General features: G+C 39.3%; 1 protein-coding gene across 23 annotated transcripts in view; it reads right to left on the bottom strand.

Moving 5' to 3' along the window:
* The window catches only part of DLG2 (discs large MAGUK scaffold protein 2), a 2,190,999-nt gene that overhangs the window by 239,149 nt on the left and 1,938,665 nt on the right, over window positions 1–13,185 (bottom strand). The window contains exon 1 of one of the 23 annotated variants that reach the window (XM_030828803.1): window positions 6,621–6,984. The exons of 21 other annotated variants lie outside the window; for them this stretch is intronic. The gene's annotated coding sequence lies outside the window, so the exon portion shown is untranslated. Of the gene's footprint in view, window positions 1–6,620; window positions 6,985–13,185 lie in introns of those variants that run through there. One more of the 23 variants, XM_003254614.2, reaches the window with a different exon arrangement.

The raw sequence follows: 13,185 nt of genomic DNA, 5'->3' as shown, positions 1-13,185 counted from the left end.
AGCCTGGTAACATACATTTTAAAGTTCACATTGATTGACTCCAAATCTGTATCCACATTGTAAAGAATCAGAACATTTGACTGTGGTTTAGCTTATAACTCAATGGTCATTTTTCAACAACAAATTTTGGTGAGACTGATACTTTAGGTTTCCTGTTCCTTATTCTACTGGGCACATGGCTTCTGGCTGTCTGGTGATTTCTGCAATAGTGTCAACGTAAAGATAGGCAGCGAGTTGAACAATTACTTCATTAGCTTTTGTGACTGCAAAGAGCATTTTTCTCTACCTCAAATCCTTTCCTTCTTTCTTCTCCCCTAGCAAACTCCTACTCTTCCTGGAAGCCAATTTAAGGACATGCACCATCATATGCTTGGCCTTCATTCCATTATGTTATGTACTAATTCTAGTAGACATTTGTACATTATGTATTGTACATTTCACAAGTTATAGATGGCTGCTGGATGCTTTTCCAGCATCCTTCCCCACCACCATCCCATCCTAACAGCAACAGCTGCCAAATTTCAGTTAAGGACTCATAATGTCCTGGGGAGACTGTCTTTATCCTGTCTAAGCTTTAGAATGGGGCTGGAGATTTGGTCTCATGTTCAGGGGTGGATAGAAGCCAGTCTCTTCAAAGTGAATTCTAGGAATCATTGCCAGGATCTCTTTCTAGCCGGATGTGACTATGAAAACAAGTTATCGGGGAGCCACTGGCAACTGTCCTGGGGCCATGAGGGCAATTAGTCTTGGTATGAAGCTAACACAAAGACAGGCAGTGTGGCAGGACCAAAAGGGATTTCTTGACAACATTGTGAGCTGAGCTACAGGATCAGACCTCTTGAAGCTAGCTTTACTGATGTACTTTTAAGTTATAATCACCAATATGAGTATATATTCCCTTTGTTGAGCAAGTCAGTTTGAGTCATCAGTTTAACTGCTATATTTTCAGATTAGGTGAGCACTTAATGTAGGCATACTACGTATTAAGTATTTATTGTGCCAGATACTTTCATATGGATGAGAGCATAGCTTATACTGGGAAATAAACTTATCTCATTTATATCTTCCCAACCACCTGTGAGACAGGAATTGCTATACCTGCTTTATAGCAAAGGAAAGCAAGGTTGCAAGGTTTAGTAGTAGGAAATACTTCCAACAATGCATTCTGCCTTTCCACCTAGAAAACTGCTTTGTTTTGCAAGCTTGACACTACTTACAATGGAAAGCAGCCTTATCTGTTACTGTCATGGCTGAGAAGGAATCACACTTGCAACTAAGGGCCCATTTATCCATGTCTCTTGGATTATAAACTCCTTGAGTTCAAGGACTAAAATATTTCATCTTTGTTATCTCATCACCCAGCAGAGCACTTGGCACATGGTCTACGCTTAATAAATAACTAATAACAGACAAATGAACTAGAAAACGACCGAACAAAGCAAGGTAATCTGGATTATTCTGACTAGAACACATGGCTTTCCCAAGTATTTTGCATATTTTTTTTATATTTGGCTTGACTCTTTCAGAGTTAGATGTTCACAATATATTAACAGCTATTTTCTCCTCTAATTTCCTAAAAGTATGTTTTCCCTTTTCTTATAATTATATGAATGATTCAAGTTTATTAAAAGTTCAAATGATAAATAAAACATAAAGAAGAAACTAAAAATAAAATGGAGATACTACCACCAAAGGTATGCTTTGCCTTGCTTTTGTTTGTTTGTTATCTCTTTGCACCATCCCTACTACCAACTCTTCTAGGCAAAATAAATATGGCACACATTAGTCTTCACAGAGTCATCAATTTAACTGCTGTATTTTCAGATTGGGTGAACACTTAATGTAGGCATACTATGCGTTAAGTATTTACTGTGTCAGACACTTTCATATGGATGACAGCATAGCTAATACTGGGAAATAAAGTTATCTCATTTACATCTTCCCAACCGCCTGTGAGACAGGAATTGCTATACCTGCTTTATAGCTAAGGAAAGCAAAGTTGCAAGGTTTAGTAGTAGGGAATACTTCCAACAATGCATTCTGTCTTCCCACCCAGAAAATTACTTTGTGAAAATAACACTAAAAGAAACAAAAATAAAAGGAAAAAATCATTCATGTTAATTGCATAATAGCTTTCATTTCATTAAAAAACAAAAACAAAATCCCCCAAAGCTCAAAGTTCTTAATAATTACAAAGATTTGTTGCTTAGAACTCCTGGCTGTTAATTCTCCTTAGGAGGGTCTTTGTCTCTAATGTGACATAAGATGAAAAGGAACTATTGGGAGAATGATGCACTAAACAGAAGGGGCTGTAGTAATGGCATAAGGCCACACAAAGCCATTGATAGCCATCTCTGCTTTGACTTGACTCTTCCTACAGGGGGAACCTCTCCTGTGAGGCAGGGTTCCACTTGGATCCTTCAGGTAGCTTTCTATTAGTCCTCAGCTCTAAGTGTTACGATTGCAATTTAAAACTAGAGATAAGGAAAATACACCTGAAATTAGCTAGGGTCTCTCCAAGCAACTGTTTCCAAGTGCCCTAAAAGACAAATGGCAGACAGTTTTAATCCAGCCAATCCTAAAATTGCTTTCCAAAGTAAGACTATGCCCTCTGAACTAGAAAAGCCAATGTCTTCCCTTGAAGCTGAGATTATCATTGTTTTGACCTCTTCCTTCTTCAAATGATTTCTTTTGGGTTAATGGAGGAAAAAAGTCAAATGCAAAAACAGACAAAAGCCCCACAAAACCAACACAGTGGAATTTTAGTTTACTACTCAGAAATAGAAGTAAATGTTCTGCAACTCAAGGTAGGCTGACTCATATTTTTGGGACCCAGAACAAGAACATAAGCAGAGGCTTCCAGTCCTGGGCTAGCCTTTCTTCTTTTTCATAGTTTCTTCCTGCACCACAAAAGACCTTTCATGCAGATGTGTGGACATCTCAGCTCATGAGTGAAAGCAGTGATTAACAGCATCCATCCCTTGCCCTATTTCCTACCCTCATGCAAATAGAAGGCTCTTGGTTTCCCCTCAGACTCAGGGGCAGGGGGTTGGAGAGGCACATCATACACCTCTTGAAAGTGAGCTTAGGGATGTTTGGGGAAAAAAATATTGGGTCCTATGTACCCTGAATGTGATCCAGAAGGAAGAGAGAGCAAGATCTAAGTGAGTCCATCATCTTGGCCTACAGCCTCCTCTAAAGCCAGAGATATGGGGAAATTTGCTCAGTTCAAAGGGTGGTACTGATTTAGGGTAACTTTCAGAGCTTGCCTTGAATTTGGTAGATTTACAATCTTTTTATGTTTCATTTTTTATACCAAATTTTATACTTCGGTAAAAATAGGAGAAATGGCTCAGGAAAATGTGATCTTAACTGGCATAGACCAAAAGTGAGAACGAGGAAATCCCCAACTTCATTTTTAAAATATTCCCTAAACTCTGAGAGGGATTAAACATATGAGGAGAGGAATCAAAGCAGATATGGGGCCAAGATCCCAAAATGGAAGTGTGAAGAGCTGGGCAAAGTCTATTGCATACTTCCAACATGTTGGTCACTGTGTGGATCCTGAAATCAGACAGGCGTGGGTTTAAATCCTAGCACTGCTATATGTCAATTTACATTAGTAGTACATTTAAACAAAATTTTCTTTATCAATTCCTCATTTGATAATGGAAAGCAAAATAGGATCTACCTGGTAGGGTAGTGATGAGGATTAAATGAGAAAATGCATGTAAAACCATTAGCACAGTGCCTAGGACATCATAAACTATACTTACTAGTATTGTCAGGTATTTTAATACAACGTCAGGGCTGGAATTATGGCCTAGTTGTTATTTGGCAAATAACGTGGAAAGCTATGATATGTTATTTGGCATCAGTTTATTTCCATGTTCTCTATTTGAAATAAAATGTATTCTTTAAATAATTATGTAAGGACTTTGGATACTATTCTAGGAATTAGTTAAAAGTGAACAGAAAGGTAATAACCCTGTTTTTACTAGGTTTCCAAAATAAAAACAAAAACACAAAATGATCTAGTTATAAGAAGTATATTTTGTTAATGAGAAAAATTATATAATCTTCCTGTTTACCATGCAAATTTCTTTCAAAATCAACATCTATCAAAATGAGTTAATATATTTGACAAAATACAATTTACAACAATAATGACTACCTTTCACTGGGCATCGCTTTGTGCTAAACAGTATACTATTTGCTTTACCTACGTCATCAATTTGGTTTACTTCTCCTAATTTTCCCCTCCTCCATTTTACAGATAAAGAGTATGAGGTGCAGACAATGATACTTGGTTGGGGACACAAAACCCCTGCCCTTTCCATTTACACCTTGCTGAGCCAGGTCTTTGAACAGCACCTTTAAACCTGTCCTTTTTGCCACCTTCCCTACCCTCTCAAAGGAAATTATATGTGTCACGTAGGCAAAATTAACATTTGCCTCTTTCGCTTTTAATCCTGTTTTGAGAGACATGGTTTTGTGTGTATGTGCCCTGTAAGAGGGTTCTTGTCACAGCTTATATTTGTCTTGCTGTAAATTTAATTGGGAATAACTCATACTAATTTTTCTTTTGTTGCTATAAATAGAGTTCATCATGGGTGGGTGGAGAAAATAGACAAACCACCACCAAATGAGAAGAAATTCAGTTTGTTGAGATTGGTACATAGGTTTATTTTTCCATAAAACCACACTGAATCAAAACCCAGCTACTGCTGTAAAATAAACCATGGAGTCTGGCATGTAATTTTAAAAAATTTAATGTACAGTACAGCTCAAAGGTACTTTACAACAAATAAACTGCATTGTTCTTGGCATTAAGATATATTAACACTTTTAGGACCCTTCAGTTGCGTGACCTAAGCTTTACAAAATGTCATAGGCTGGCTGGAGCATCAAACACAGATGTTCATTTATATCTGCGATGATTTGCTGAATTGCCTATCTTAATCATCATTGCTCTATCCAGAAGCTTTGAGCCAAACAAGACATTTTACAGACCCCTTGTGGGGCAGCCGCTTGTGGATTAGAAACCAAGTCTCAGGTTACACACCCCTAAGTGCCAACCACAATACATCACTCCTCTGCTCTTTAAGCAGAACTTATTCAGAGAAATGGAAAATATGGAAAAGCTATTTATGGACAAAAGAAGCATGTACAAAAAAGTCTTCCTGAAAAAATATATATTCCATTTTCCAAATCTGCCAAGTTTTTGGTATAATCAGAAAGTATACTAAGAAAGGAGAAATAACTTTATTGGAAGTGTGGTGGTGCCGATAACCAAAATATTTATGCAAAAAATAAAGCAAAGAGTAAGCTAAATCTTTGGTGAAAAAAATGCATACTTTTTTTTTCAAAGAGATGCTAAAATGAGTTGCTTTCTTTGGGGTTAAAGAGGACATTTGTCAAATCTACAGATTCTACATGTAAAGAGAAATTACAATAGTGTACAGGTAAACACTTTGGACAAACAATTATGGGTTTAGAAGGCAGTAGCTACTTGCCAGTGAAATAAAGCAAATGTCAACAAGCTAGACACACTTGAAACATTTGAAAAAAAATGTCCTTGCTACTCCTCTCCATATATAATATGCCATATGACACCACAGTTAAATCTGCTATTGCAAAAAAAAGTACGTCAAGCTGTCGGTTTCCATGAGATTTGGACAGAGGCAAAACAACACAGCAGAGAGTCTAGGAAGGTACAGCTTTCACTTCTCTTTCCTTCTGAAGAGGAAATGACTTCCTATAGTTAGCTGACCAGGAGTTAGCACGCATCCTGCCTGGAGCTAGGACCTGGAGCAAATACCTGGAGCCCACCCAAATGAGACCAAAATGCAGCTTCAGGTAATTGTTAATGGTGATAATGAAACTAGAGAAAACAGCCAGCCACAAGTCATGCAAATACAACAGTCATGCTTCTGCATTTGTCCATCCTGCTGGTACGTCGTACAGCTCTTTCCATAACGATCTGGTCTTTTCTTTCACTCCCTCTCCCACATCATCAACAGGCATGCCAAATGCAAATCTCATTGGATTCTGATCCCATCCCGGCAAAACGCAGGACTACCACCATACTGAGTTTCACAATAATCGCCACAATGCCAATTATTCACAGCCCCTCAGTTCTGTTCACACAAAAGATTGCAATTTGAATCTTGCCTTGCACAGGTTCAGCTCGGTTGGAGCTGGTTACCAGGCAAACGGTCTGTTTTAAGATTTGCCGATCGCTAAGGAGAGTGAATTAGGGGGGTGGGGATGGACAAACCACCCCGTACATACCTCCTTTTGGCAGCTAAGAAAAACAATTTCGTGACAAAGAGACTTGTTCTTTTCAAAGCTCACCCAACAAATGAAACTGATAGAATGAAACCTGAGAAACTTTAGCAACCAAAGAAAGCAGCCTTCCAAGGATCAAGGTGAATAATTGATTCATCGGGTTTTCTTTCATCTTTTAAGCTATTTTGCTCGTTAAAAGGAAATTGTGGAATTTGTCAGGAGCCCAAACACTGACACACACTTCTGACAGCAAGTGCATATTCCAAACTATGGGTACGTTTGCCAAGCTTATTCAACAACAACGATTAGCAGCAAAGCCAGGAACTTACCGAGCACAAAATTATTGGAACAAAGCAGGGAGGAGGCAGGAGGCACCAAAGGCAGCTTCTCCGTCTCCTTGGTGCCAGGTTCTCCTGTCTGCTGTCCGGTTCACACTTGCCTTTATAACTAAGACTCCGACAGAACTCACTAGCAGAACCTGATGAATTATAAAACAGCCCCTCCTAGATTCTCATATTTTACATCACAGGGGGTGAACATGCAGCATTCTCGCTCACTGGGTACATATATTTCCTTGTAACTCATCCTGATAAACATATCAGCCTTAGAAGCAGTGACAGTAATTGGTGTTTGGGATGTACCACTATTAACCAATAAGATGCTTTCCCACCATCAGTAGTGTACCCCCATCCTCTGCTCGTGTTCCCCTACACCTTGTTAAGGTGGATCCACCCAACTCAGTGAGGGGTAGGCAAAGACAACAAAATGTGGAAAAAGCCCCTGCACCAATGCACATATAGCAAGGCGTATTACTCTGGGTTAAAGCTCTTAATAGTAAGGATCAACTCCGATATTTGCATAGCCTGTCAGAGTCTACCAAACACTTTCACTCTCACTGAGTCTCTCAGTGACTAAAGAAGGTATCAGGAGTGCTACAGTACAGATGAGCACCAGAGATCAGAGAGACTAAATGACTTTGTTTGGTATTCACTGAATTTAGGGAATGCAAGGAGTCCTAGAGATTAGGGAGTCCAACCTCCTTACTGTGCAGATAAGGAACCCCTGGCAAGAAAGATAAAGTGACTTGCCCAGGTCACACAAAGTGTGATTTGAACTTGAACCCAAACCCAGGTCTTCTGATGGCAAAGTACAGTGCCTTTCTATTCTAGCATGCTGCCTCTGGAGCATGAAAGCCCAGCAAATGAGAAGACTGGAAATCATAAACAGTACTGTTGACCAAAAATCATTAATAGGCAGGCTTCATGGGGAGCAGTGCCTGAGCTTTTTGTTTCCTCCCTGACAAGGTCAATTTAACCTTTTTAGGTTCATCGAATAACAGCACTGGAAAACATGTTTTGGATAACAATAGCTAATATCTATTGAACATATTTTAGGTGCCATGCAGTATTCTAAATGCTTAGCATGTATTGACTCAATCTTCAAAATGTCCCTGTGAGGTAAGTACTATCATAAGCAACATATTGCAGAGAAGCTGAGATTCAGGGAGGTCAACTAATCCACGTAGGATCATACATCTGTTAAGTGGCAGAGCTCTAATGGACTCCAGGCAACTTAGTTTCAAAGCCCAGACTCATATATATTATCTGGCCCCAAGCAATGTTTTACACTAAACTGCTAGAAGCCGATGAACAATGAGAGCAGACTGATTTACTATGGCCTTTAGTAGAAAGGATAAAAAGATAAGTTTTGGAATTCAACAGAATTGTGTTTAACCCTGTCTTTGCCACTAATTTACTATAACGCAGATTGTTTTATCTGTAAAATGGGTATATTAAAATCTACATCACAAGACTAAATGGAGAATAGCAAGAAAATATAGTGTCTAGTTTATAGTATGTACCCCCAAATGGTTCTCATTCCTGCCATATTTCCCTTGACAAAATGAATTCTGCCACACCTTCTCCCTAAACTACCTTTTAAGATGTTAATTTTACTGTGCTAAGGAGTCTTCTAACCTGCCAGCCAGTGAAGGGGGAAAAGCCCTAAAGAGACCTAACATCTCTCTACCAGAGATGAGCTTTCTATAAGAGAATGAAGGGCCCAGGGCTCTGTGCTGGGCTGCTGGCCCAGCTCACTAGCTTCTCTCTGCTTTACTTCCACCATTACTCAAATAAACTCATCAGCCCAAGAAAGCAAATTTACAACATGTCTGCTATCCACTGTGAGACCATCTTGGCTTCTCTCACCCTTTTCAAACAAGCTCCTACCACAAAACCTATAAAAACAATGAACTTTTATATATAACTATACACTTACAGCCACTAAGTCACAGTGTGCCAAGCAGGAAGACAGGTATCTCTGTCTTGAACGTTCCACTGCTAACTCCTACTGTAAGTCAGTATAACCTAGTATTTGGCCACTGATGAGGTCTCTATCTGATGAGCTCCTCCCTATCAGAAACTGCTATCTTCAAGGTATGCAGTCAGCATTCCTTGAAAGCCATCAGAAGTAACCCTCTGTGAGACAAAGTGATGCTGTAATGTTGCAGGATATGCAGGTTTAGACATGAGATATTTTCTCAGCTCCATGTTTCCAGAGAATAACTCTGTGGCCAACTTAATTTGCTCACATACAGTCTGTTCTCTCCTTGTTTAGTTTTTCCTCTGAGCATCTTACTAGAGGGTCTGGAATATGCATGGATGAGATGCTCTCTTTCCTGACCATACTTAATAGTAGGTACTATAGGAGCAGAGGTAAGAAATATAATTGGAGGTAAGGGGTGGAGGAAGACATGTGCTTCTAAACTGGTAAGAAAAGTCAGATGTAAACAAAGAACAGGTGATAACTACGGCTACAAGATCAATGGTTACTTCCTGTACGTCTAAAGTGGGGATCCACTTATCTGAAACGGCTTGGTCTCCAAGTCTTCTCAGTGCCTTCCACCTACATTTAGCCCCCAAATCCCCTCAGCAGCCATTTCTTCCCTGTCCATTTCCCCCTGATACCTGGCTATTCCACCATCATTCCATGAAAAATTAATATATATGAGTCATTATAACTCTTATATTGTAGCATTTCTCTGTTCCCCTGTCACGAATAATCATAATTTTATACATATTCTTTCATAATTACTTCAACCAACAATTACCCTCAGATATAATGAACTATGTAGAGCCTTGAAGCTATATCAATATTTTGCTTGAATTAGTGATGGTGCTAGTATTTATTGAGCACTTATTATGGGCTGACAAGATACAAAACTTTATGCACATTTCTCATTTAATCTTGACAACTTTTTGAAATGGTCTGTACTATTATCTTTACTGTATAGGTGAGGACTCTGGCTAGAAAAGGTTAGGTAACTTACTAACAGATGGCACAGTCAGAATAACAGCTGAGGTCTAAGACTACAGCACCTGTTCTCTTAACTCTCATATCCACTGCTTTTAAGCACTTGCGGCAACAGATAACATAAAACATTAGTGTCTGTTTTCACTTCCTCACATCCCATTCTCTCCTTTACTGACTTCAATCAGGCTTCCCACTAAAATTGTTCTTATCAAGGTAAATGAAAACATTGTCACTCACAAAATCAATATCCAGTGCACAGTCTTCAGTTTATTCAACCTCTCCCAGCATTTGGCAGAATCAATTACAACTTCCCTGAATCAATCATTGTCTCTGTTTGGTTACCAAGACCCCCTTGGTTTTTCTCCTATTTCACTAATCTATCCTTCTAGGTCTCCTTTGCTGGGCCCTTCTCTGCTTTCTGATATTTTAAATTTGAGTGCCCCCAAGTTTGTCATTAGACTTCTTTTTTATACTCACTCCCAATGCTAGCCATCCAGTATCAAGACTCAAATGCCATCTGTAGATCAAAGGCTACCACATGTAGATCTCCAGTCTCAATCTGTGCTCTAAGCTCCAGACTCATATCCAGCTGCATACCACATCTAAGCATCTCTACTTGATTGTTTAATAATAGGCTTCTGATATTTAAAATGCTCAAAACTAAACTTTTGGTTTCCTCTCCGGAATCTGCTCTACTCCCAGTATGCACCATTTAAATAAATGGCACAATCATTAACCTAGTTGCTCTGGCCAAAAACCTGGGAGTCATTCTTGACTCTCCTTTTTATCTTACACCCATGCCTTATTCATCATCAAATCCTGTCAACTCTGTCTTCAAAATGTACCCTCAGTCTTTTTTCCATCTCCACCCTCATCTCCCTAATCTATACCACTATCATTTCTCACATGGATTTCTGCAACCACTTCTTCACTGGTTTCTTTGTTTCCATTCTTGCCTTGCCGCCACCCTTCCTCCACACAGCAGCCAGCCATGTTTTTAAAACAAAATTCAGACACCAACACTCCTTGCTCAGCTCCCTTCAGCAGCTCCCCTTTCACTTGGAATTTGCTCCTTTCACTGCAGCCAGAATTCCATCTGCTCAAGTGTCTCCTCGGAGGAGGAGATTTCTCTGACATCCTGTATAGAACAGCATCCTCTATTCCTCCATTTATCTCTCCCTCTTATTAGACTTCCAAAAAATTTATAGTACTTATCTCTGCTTAAACATATACTAAATATTATATACTAAATGTATATATGAAATATTTTATATTTGTTTATTTCTTTACTTTTGCTCCTCTACCCAACTAGAATGTAAGCTCCGTAAGGCCAGGGTCCTTGTCTTTTCTGTCCTTGGTTGAATCTCCAGCACCAGAACAGGACTTGCCACATAATATGTACACATTAAATGAATGTTATATGTAATATGTATTTATTAAATGAATGTATTTGAAGTCTTATCTTCACTACTTTTTTTTTTTTTTTTTTGAGACAGAGTCTCGCTGACGCCCAGGCTGGAGTGCAGTGGCGCGATCTCGGCTCACTGCAGGCTCCGCCTCCCGGGTTCACACCATTCTCCTGCCTCAGCCTCCCGAGCAGCTGGGACTACAGGCGCCCACCACCTTGCCCGGCTAATTTTTTGTATTTTTAGTAGAGACGGGGTTTCACTGTGTTAGCCAGGATGGTCTCGATCTCCTGACCTCCTGATCTGCCCGCCTCGGCCTCCCAAAGTGCTGGGATTACAGGCGTGAGCCACCGCGCCCGGCCTCTTCACTACTTCTTAGTCCTATAACCTTACACAAATTTCTTACTCTCCCTACATTATAAATTTCTCAATTATAACTTGTTTTTTAAAAACAAACAACCCTCCCTTATTTTTCTTTCTGATGCTTTATAGGTACTTTCTAATATATTCAGCCTATCCTTTGTATGACTTTGATACAACAATTCCAGAGACTGGTCAATGTTGTGGGTTGAAATGTGTCACTCCAAAATTCACATGTTGAAGTCCTTGCCCCCAGTACCTCAGAATGTGACCTTATTTGGAAATAGAATTGTTGCAGATGTTATTAGTTAAGATGAGGTCACACTGGAATAAGGTGGGCCACTACTTCAATCTAGTTCAATATGGCTGATGTTCTCATAAGAACACGAAATTTGAGCACAGAGGTGCACACAGGGAGAATGTTTTGTGGAGATGGGAGTTATGGTGCCACAAACCAAGAAACTACCAGAAGGCAGAGAAGAGGCCTAGACCAGGTATTTCCCTAGTGCCTTCGCAGGAAGAATGGCCAAAATAACACCTTGATTTCAGACTTCTGGTCTCCAAAGTGTTGAAACAATACATTTCTCTTGTTCTAAGCCACCCAGTTTATGGTACTTTGTTACAGCAGCCTTAGGAAATGAATATAGTCAGTGAGATATTATCCTCATTTAGTACATGAGGAAATCGCAGCTGAGAAAAGTTGAGTAACCTGCCCCAGGTTTCACAACTAGAAATTGGCAGGGCCGGGCTTTAACTCAAAATCTGTACGGCTTCAAAATCTATGCACAGTGGCGGTGGTTCTTAGACACTGGTCCCTGGCCCTTGTTGGTCCAGAGCAGAATGAGAAAAGGAAGTAGGATGCAGTGATTTTTCATCAAGCTAAAATGATCTTCTTTTATTATAGAATTATTGCCTTCCTGCTATTTATTTTTACTTCCTATTGTTTTGGTATTGTTCTTTTTACTTCTGAAATGATGGTGAGAATAAACAGTAGTTGGATTTTTTTCGTAAATTTTTATTTTGTTTTTTAATGTCTTTCATTTTATTGACAAAATAAAAAGTTGGCAATTCTGTGGCCTATAGAAGTTTGTTCTGAAATGTTTCTGGTTTATAAAACATAAAAGTCTGAAAACAAATGTTCCAATGCTGTCCCCTTTATGAAACAAGTCCTCAGCCTGGGCAACACTGTGAGGCCCCATCTCCTCTAAAACAAACAAATAAACCAAAAATATCAGCTGGTCACGATGGCGTACATCTGAAGTCCCAGCTACTCAGCAGGCTGAGGGAGGAGGATCACTTGACCCTAGGAGAGCCACACTGACACTACAGTGAGGTATGATTACGTCACTGCACTTGTGTTGCCTGGGTGACAGAGCAAGGCCCTGTCTCGAAAGAAAAAAAAAAAAAAAAGGAAGCTTTTCACAAACAGTGACACACTTGGTAGAGAGAAGAAGCTTTGCTCTCAATCAACTGCAGAGGTCCCTGCTCATAAACAAAGTGTCCGTGTTAATGGTCACAATCTCAATTAATTACCACAAAATTATTCTGATATAATCCCATGCAATGAATTTGTTTGAATTTAACAATATTCACTAATTCATAAATTTCCTCAGTCTTGCCCCCTTTGTTTTTAGTATAGATTTCCTAGTTTTCAGTAAAATTCTTGACTTGCTTTTGACTTGATCCATTTTCTTTTGGGTTCAGGATTTGTGGGCTTGTGCAAATGTCTGAGGATTAAATGAGATCACCTCTGTTAAGTATCTAGAACACCATAAAAGCTTTCAGTAAATGCTAGTTCCCTTCAAAGAAAGAAATG

The sequence above is a fragment of the Nomascus leucogenys genome, chromosome 15 (assembly GCF_006542625.1).
Source record: "Nomascus leucogenys isolate Asia chromosome 15, Asia_NLE_v1, whole genome shotgun sequence".
Lineage (NCBI taxonomy): Eukaryota > Metazoa > Chordata > Mammalia > Primates > Hylobatidae > Nomascus > Nomascus leucogenys.
The sequence above is the reverse complement of the archived record's forward strand: the minus strand, read 5'-3'. Positions and strand labels throughout refer to the sequence as shown.